Source organism: Vulpes lagopus, chromosome 21 (assembly GCF_018345385.1).
Source record: "Vulpes lagopus strain Blue_001 chromosome 21, ASM1834538v1, whole genome shotgun sequence".
Lineage (NCBI taxonomy): Eukaryota > Metazoa > Chordata > Mammalia > Carnivora > Canidae > Vulpes > Vulpes lagopus.
Window position 1 is genome coordinate 12314497 of NC_054844.1, and position 8359 is coordinate 12322855.

Here is an 8359-nt window from a genome sequence, read left to right on the forward strand (position 1 = left end):
ATTTTTATGTTCTTACTTTTAACAAAATATCTTAACTTCTGGGGGCTTATCTTTTAACTTGACTCTGTAAAGCAGTCATTCTTATCCTCTAAGGGGTTGAAAAATCGTGAAAACCTCAGAAAGATAGGAAAACTTCTCTCCTGAAAATTATAAAGAGGGCAGCTCCAGTGGCTCAGCGGTTTAGTGCCGCCTTCAGTCCAGGGTGTGACCCTGGAGACCCAGGATCGAGTCCCATGTCAGGCTCCCTGTGTGGAGCCTGCTCCTCCCTCTGCCTGTGTCTCTGCCTCTCTCTCTCTCTCTCTCTCTCTCTCTCTCTCTCTGTGTCTCTCATGAATAAATAAATAAAATCTTTAAAAAAATTATAAAGAGACATTCATGTACTTTCTGTAGTTCCAGGAGTCCTGGAGCCTCCTTTGCGAAGAGAACTTTGGTGTTGCAAGATAAGTAAAATGGCCTCACATAGTAGGTACTTAATATGTATATTGTGTGGAATCAAACTGAGTTATGATATTTGCCAACAGTCTTGCAAAAGAGGAACAGGTGAATGAACCTCTCATAACATGATTCAAGGTCTTATAGGAAAGCATCTCCAATCTACCAAAATAAACCAAACTGTGTATTTCATTCCTTACCTGGCTTACTAATACTTTCATATTTACCATGACAGCCTCATGGTTTGCTGTAGATCCAATTTCCACTAAAGTGCCACAGGGGTAACTTATTAAATCATATCTGTTCTATATCGCTCTCCATGAATGTGTTTATCAGGTTCTTGGAGCGGAAAATGATTGTGATAATGGATATAAAGCAAGTAATGCAGTGCCTGGAATACAAAGGTGCTCAACAGATGTTAGCTTAAAACATAAAAAGACAAAAGAGCAGATTAGAAGTGGAGAGGTGTTCAGAAAACAGAGGAGATAGAGGGAAGGATATAGAATTACCAGGAGTGGGGTGGGGTGGGGTGCAGGAGACCCAGGACTGAGAGGATGCCCTTCCCAGGCCGCTCTAGACTAGACTGACCTTGTCTGCCAGGAGCTCTTAACGTGACAGGTGATCTGGGACCCACAAAATGGGATGAAGCTCCTCACTGATACTAAATAAAAGTATAGCCATTTGACACATCTGTCCTGTATATTAGAAGGCGTAGAAATATGATAATAGCACCAAATATGAATCATGGAAAACAGGCCATGAATGGAGACATTTGCTAAGAGATGCCAGCCTGGCCCCAGTGAAGTCAATTTGTCAGCTATTTTCACTGGGGAAAGAGAAATTAAGGGAGGAGTTGCAGCCCCTGCCAAACCTAACTGTCTACATGTCTAAGAAGTGGAGTGTTTAAGGCTGCTGGGCAACATCAGCTGCAGATGAACTCAGCAGGGTGAGGCTGGCAGGGAGGCCAGGGCAGAGCTCACTGGGGAACACAGGGCAGAGAGCACATGGCTTCAGGGTCCCTGCAGAGTCAGTCATGCACTGAGCCCAGGCGCCAAGGGCAGAGGGATGCAGAGTGAGGATGGCCTGCCTGTGGGTTTTGGGGCTGGGGTGTGTAGGTGTAGCAGTGCTGCATGTTCTCTGAAGGCTGACCCATGTCCGGGTGGCTTACCTCTTCCAGCCTCCGTTTTCTCAACTATAAAATGAAGAAAATAACATCTGCTTTGAAGGGTCTCTGCAAAGGTTAAGCATGAAACGAAGAAAGCACAAGTGTATAGAAACCGTGAAAACTCTGGATGCCAGTTGTCATTGTCATGAAAAAGAAACTGAACAGGTTGCACTGGTCAACTCAGGCTGCTATAACAAAATGTTATCAACCGAAGGGAGGGGGACTGAGGCAACAGAGTTTATTTTCTCACGGATCCTGGGGCTGGAAATCTGAGATCAAGGGGCCAGCAGGGTAGTAGTTTCATCTAAGGCCTCTTCTTTTGGCTAGCAGGAGACTGCCATCTCACCGCGTGCTCATATGACCTTTGTTTTGTACACACACACACACACACACACACACACAGAACGAGCAAATTCTCCTGTGTCTCATCTTGTAAGAGCACTAATCCGATCAGGAGGGCCCCTGCTCTTATGACCTCATCTAACCCTAATTATTTTCCAAAGGCCTCATCTCCAAATATTATCACATGTAAGAATTAGGATTTCAACATACGAACTTTGTGATGGACACAAACATCCAACCCATACCAGTTAAAAAGAAACTATTCCTTCTTATAAATATTCCCTGATGTATTTTATTTTATTTTATTTTATTTTATTTTATTTTATTTTATTTTATTTATTTTATGTTTTTATTTTTTTTAAGATTGTATTAATTTATTCCTTTGTTGTTTATTTATTTAGAGAGCACATGCATGAGTGAGGAGTGGGGAAGGGGCAGAGGGAGAGGAGAGAGAATCTCCAGCAGACTCTGCTGAGCTCAGAGCCTGACATGGGGCTCAATCCCACAACCCTAAGATCACAATTTGAGCCAAAATTAAGAGTCAGACACTTAACTGGCTGAGCCCCCCAGGTGCCCCTCCTTGACGTAGTTGAGAGAGAGAGAAAAAAAAATCCTTGGTTGTAAGAAAATGCATTTCCAATAAAATGCCAAAATAGGGAAATGTTAATCCCCTAGGCTGATCCTGGATTTTTTCAGCCAGACCTTTGTTGATATATCACTGTTGTACCCTTTATGTCATTTGTAAAGACATCCTTTTAAAACTAAAAGCCAGGGAAAACCTGATCTACAGTGGCAAGTACAGTGCCGGGGATATAGGTTAATAGTGGTTCTAACCTTTGATCCCTCCATGGATTCAAAGCTATGGACATTTTCTCAAGGAAAAAACACACACATTTCTGACAACACAGAGAGGTTCTCAACTTGAAATCCATCTTTGGATCCCTGGTGTATGCCTGTGGTCCATGGACCTCAACTTATGAGCCCCTGCACTACAGAAAGTAGGGAATGCTGGTGGTCATTGAGAATATCAAGGAAGTTTCTTCCATTCTTTTGTGGGTAGGAGTAACAATGCAGTTTTTAAAAGTGCGGAATGTAAAAGAATTTTCTGTCTGAGTTGTTAACCTTAAATAAATCATGAAGTGGGAGTAGGTGATAAACAGCTGGTTGCCTGGAACAGGAGTCTGGAGACTGGAGTTTTAGTCCTGATTCCCCAGGTAACTAGATTTGGGACTTAAGTTATGTTGTCTCTCTCAAGTTTATCATTGGTCAAGCTTATTCCCACCCATAGCTTCTTTTTCTAATGTCCATCATGGAACAGACACACATGCCAAGTTCTATCCATACCCCTACATATTATTAAGTAATAAGTCAACATTGCAAAGTGTGGATGTATATCTTTGCTCTTTTGTGGGAAGAGAGCCATATTTCTTTACAATGGGAAAATAAACTTTCCCTAGGCCTCACCTCAGAAGTTCTTTCTCAGAGGATCCAGTCTTGCTTTGGGGAAACTGAGAAGGCTTACCCAGAAATAGCTAGAGCCTTCATCCTGAGCCAGATGAAAGTGGCTAAATCTTTTCCCGCTTTCCCTTAAAATCATCTTCTTTTCTCAATACTTGCCATTGTCAGGTGCCTGTTTACACTGTTCCTTCCCAAGGTCACACCCATCAGTTTCTTGAAAAGGTGTTTCAAGCAGTTGTGGTTTGGGGTAGTACAAGAGAAATAAGGAAATGGCTGGCAGGCAAGCGGCAAGCCCAATGGTACCCTTGTTCTGGCTCTCCACCTGCCACAGCCGAGGTGGTTTGGGAGCTGCTGTGGCAGTCTGTCCCTGCTGGTGGGCCCCAGGGTGTTCCCTGAGTGCCACCCCATCATCTTTCTACAAGAGTCTCGCTTTGGTTTGGGTCTGTGTTGTCCTTGGAATTAGTCGGTTAAGTAGTCTTCTGTGTCCACTGGAGCCATTGGCCCATCTCTGGGATGAGACCAGAATCAGATCAAGATGGTCTGGGGTTGGAAAGCAGCCTGGGGGATGCCTCTCATGTCACCCCCAGGAGACACTAGCCCTTTTGGCCATGTTCCTTGAGGACCCCCCCCCCCACAAACAACTATTGAATAAACTTAGCAAAGAAAGAATAAGCAACACAAAGTAACAATCTTCCAACCCAAGAGGAGATACTAAGGACATTTTGATGCAAAGGTGGTTTACTGATTTGGAGAAAGCCAAATTCAGTTTTTGGCTTTCAGTTGATTCAGTTTCAATTCAGTTGATTGATTGATTCATTGATTCAGTTTCATCTGAAACACTATACACACCTGACACAGAATAGGTGTCTTGTACAAGTTTATTGAGAGAATGCATGGATGGCTTTCCTTAGTGCTTTTGTGCTAAAAAGGGAGCTGATGCAAAGCAGATCTTCCATCAGTATGTGGTTCTTACCTGTTTCTTCCCTCAGGTGTTTCATTCTTACTTCCGATTCTCAGGAAATCATGATTGGGGCTGTATTAAGGAATGTGTATATATATTTCAAAACCTCAGACCAGTCTGTATTGGAAAGCCAAATAGTTCCCCTAAATTCAGAGGAGAATGGACTTTATTTACTGACCTTCTTATTTTGGTAGGGATATTTTTCTCGGTTCCATTGTCTCGTCAAATAAATTTTGAGCAAGTCCTTTTTCTTCTGTGGGTCTTAGCCAAGCCTACCAGATGGGGGACCTGGGGAGAAAGTTTGGTAGAAAACAGTTTTAGAAATAAAAGTCTTCTGTGTCTTCCGAAGTTGAAACTCTGGAGTACTCCAACCCAGGTGAGCAGAAATGTTTTCTTCCCTTTCATCTTATTTTATTTGCCAGGAGATTAATGTTGTGGATTGAAGGCAGAGGAAAGAATTTCTGGTTTTATGTTGGGACTCTAAATGAATCATTGCTGGCAAGCCCTTGTGAAGAAAATCCTATGACTTTAAACTCATGGAAGATGGCACCTGGGAATAAAAGCAATATAGAAAAAGTTACCATTCTTCCAGCGTAGCCATGGTGGCTAACGCTACCACTAACTCATGGTAGCTACTGCCTCTAGAGCTTGTGGACAAATGTATAGGATCAAGAATTCACATTGTGTTGAAGAGTGATAAGGAAATTGTTGGCACACCTTTGGGATTTGATGACTTTGTCAACATGGTACTGGAGAATGTCACTGAGTTTGAAATCACACCAGAAGGAAGAAAGATCACTAAATTAGATCAAATTTTGCTAAATGGAAATAATATAACAATGCTCGTTCTTGGAGGAGAAGATCCTGAAGTATGAATGGATTTCCTTACTCTCTTTTGTCCTATAATGACAACAAAAGTGATTTTTGTTACCCTTTTTATGTTTGGATTCTGTAAAGCTAAGTTTCCCATTAAAGGCAAATGTTTTGAAGATGCATTGTAAATGCCCATTTTTGTAAGTTAATCATTATTATTTTGGAAAAAGAAGAACAGTTTGTCCTCTGAAGACTAAAATAAAAATGCTTTTGGTTAAAAAAAAAAAACAACAAAAAGTGATCATTTATGCTCCTGTCATATTTTCCCCCTTTGGCTAAATGATTACTGACTTATTCTAATCTATTCCAAGACTGACAAATTTCATGTGAGTTTCTAAATCTTAATATCTGATTGCGTCACCAAACTCCTTCACTGAGAAGGTATTCCAATTCACCCAGCATGATGGTGCAAGTGGGTTGACCAAGAAATAATCTATGATTTCATGATTCTTTTGAGAATCCATGAAAAAATTAGTTCTATAATTCTGCTGGGAAAAGTTGGTGGTTATAACATTTTATGGGATCCTCCCAGTTTCAAATGTTCATCCCACAACTAGCCCCATAGCCTTTAAAATGTCTCAGAAATTTCAATATTTGGGGATCCTGGGTGGCAAGCGGTTTAGCGCCTGCCTTCGGCCCAGGGCATGGTCCTGGAGTCCTGAGATCAAATCTCACATCGGGCTCCCTGCATGGAGCCTGCTTTTCTCTCTCAGTCTTTCTCTCTCTCTCTCTCTCTGTCTCATGAATAAACAAAATCTTTAAAAAAATTAAGAAATTTCAATATTTAAATCTTTATATTTTTGAAACTGCCCCTTGTGCTTGTGTGTGGCACAAAGCTGTTTGGTAGTTCACATTGTTTCATTTTTTATTTTGAAAATACAGTCATTTAGTTTAGAGAATAAGGTAGTAATAAGGGCCCTTGTTGTTTCTTGATAACACAGATAACAAAAGGATTATCTTCTCAATTGAGGTTGACCCATGAACGACACTGGTTTGACTGTGCAATTCCACTTACATATGCAGCTTTTTCAATAACTCCAGTTCAGTACTGCAAATGGATTTTCTCTTCTTTTTGATGGTCTCAATAACACTTTTTTTCCTCTAGTTTTCTTTACTATAATAATACAGTACATGATACACGTAATGCACAAAATATGTGTTAATCAACTACTTATGTTATTAGTAAGGCTTCTGGTCAACAGGAGGCTATTAGCAGTTAAGTTTTGGAGGAGCCAAAAGTTATACTTGTGTTTTCGACTGTGCAGGGAGTAGGCGCCCCAACCCCTGCGTTGTTCAAGGGTCAACTGTATATCCAAAGCCTCAAACCTTAGAAACCTTAGAAACCAATAAACCTTTGTTTATTCCTTTTCTAGCCCACATTCAACTCATTAAGGTCTGTTGGCTTTATCATCAGAATGTATTAGAATCTGGTCACTTTTTACTGTCCCCACTGTTCCAGCTGTTCCAAGTGGACTTCTTTTCTAGCAATAGGCTCCTCCTGGCATCCTGCTGCCAGGCTTCACCAGCCCTGTCCCTAGCACCCCCTACCCCACCCCCACCCATGTGCACTCTCAACACAGGGAATGTGACCCTTGTAAATGTCACCCCTCGCCACCAGGCTTCCTGTCTCAGAGTGAAAGCCAAAGAAGCCTTGAGGATTTACAAGGGCCTAGGTGATCTGCACCTTCTTCCCTCCCCTCCTCCTTTCTGACTTAAGTTCCTTCTCTCTGCTTTGTACCTTCCTCCCCAGTTCCTGGGGCTTCCTTGCTGTTCTGTGAAGGCACCCAGCTGAGGGTGTGCACTGCTCTTCCCTCTGCCAGGAATGCTTTCCGTAGATATCCACCAGGCCCCCCCCTTTCTGTGTTCATGTCTTTGCCCAAAGGCAGCCTCTCCTCGAGGGCTTCCTTGGCCCCCTAGATAATGTAGCATCTGTTCCGCCAATCCTTCCTCCCAGCTCTGCTGAACATAATCTATTGATCTTGTTATTGTTTTCTTCCCTCCACAAAAAGGAAGCTTCCATGAGGACAGATTTTGTCTGGTTCTCACCGTGGAATCCCTCCCTTCTGGAAGAGTGCTGGGCCTGTAGAGATATTCAGTACATATTTGTTGCATGATGAAATATCCTCAGCTCAAATCCTTAAATCAGGGAGTGCAGAACAAATAGGTAGGAGTGTGGGTCACCACAGAGCCCTAAATGTTTAGGGGTCTGAGGCACACTTCCAAAATAGTTTCTTATGTCTGGAAAGATTTTTTGCCAGGCCAGGATGTTCTCCTGAAATGTCCTCTGTGGCCTGGCTCTGTTTAACTCAGTTTCCCTAGAATTCTACTCTCAGTGATGAATTTTTTAGTGTTAAGCATCACCCTATTTAATAGGCCTTTTTAAAAAAATTTTCTCCTTATTCACATGGATGGATCATTTACATAAAATCAAATGCAACCATTTTTAAGGGCTCAGTTTTTTTTGGTTTCGATAAATGCATACAGCTCTGTAACAACCACCCCAATGAAGAAAATAGAACACATCCATTACCCCAAAAACATTCCCTTGTGTCCCTTGGCAGGAAATCCTCAGCCCCCACCTTCAATCCTGAACAAGCACCTATCTGTTTTCTGTCATCATAGATAAATTCTGCTTGTTGTAGAATTTTATAGAACTGGAAGCGTACAGTAGGCACACTTCATTCTCTTGCTCAATATAATGTTTTTGAGATTCATCCATGGTGGTGTGTGTATCAGTGGTTCATTCCTTTTTACTGCTGAGTGAAATTAGTAGGCCATTCTATTAAATAGAAAATACTCCGAAGATGGGCAATTGGCAATCTTGGCAGTTCTTTAACACTTAAGTCTAAATGAATTTTTTTTTTGGTTGAGCAACATATGGAAAGTATAAGAACATTTGGGTAACTGGAAATGAGGGGGAGGCCTGACAAAGGCAAGATGCTGAAAGGCGATTTTGCCAGCATCACCATTTTGCTTGTCTTTCACATACGGATTCAAGAAGTTGCCTCACTGCCTTCAGTGCCCGAAATCCAAGAGTGAGTAAATGAGTATTACTGAATACCTGCTAGGTGCTGGATGTAGTTCTATTTGATGTGCATGGCAGTCCTGTGAATTAAATGTTACAGCCT

At 41.8% G+C, this 8359-nt stretch overlaps 1 pseudogene; it reads left to right on the plus strand.

The window, feature by feature from the left end:
• The first annotated feature begins 4957 nt into the window (after positions 1–4957).
• On the plus strand, positions 4958–5233 carry LOC121479693 (annotated as a pseudogene).
• The last annotated feature ends 3126 nt before the right edge of the window (positions 5234–8359 follow it).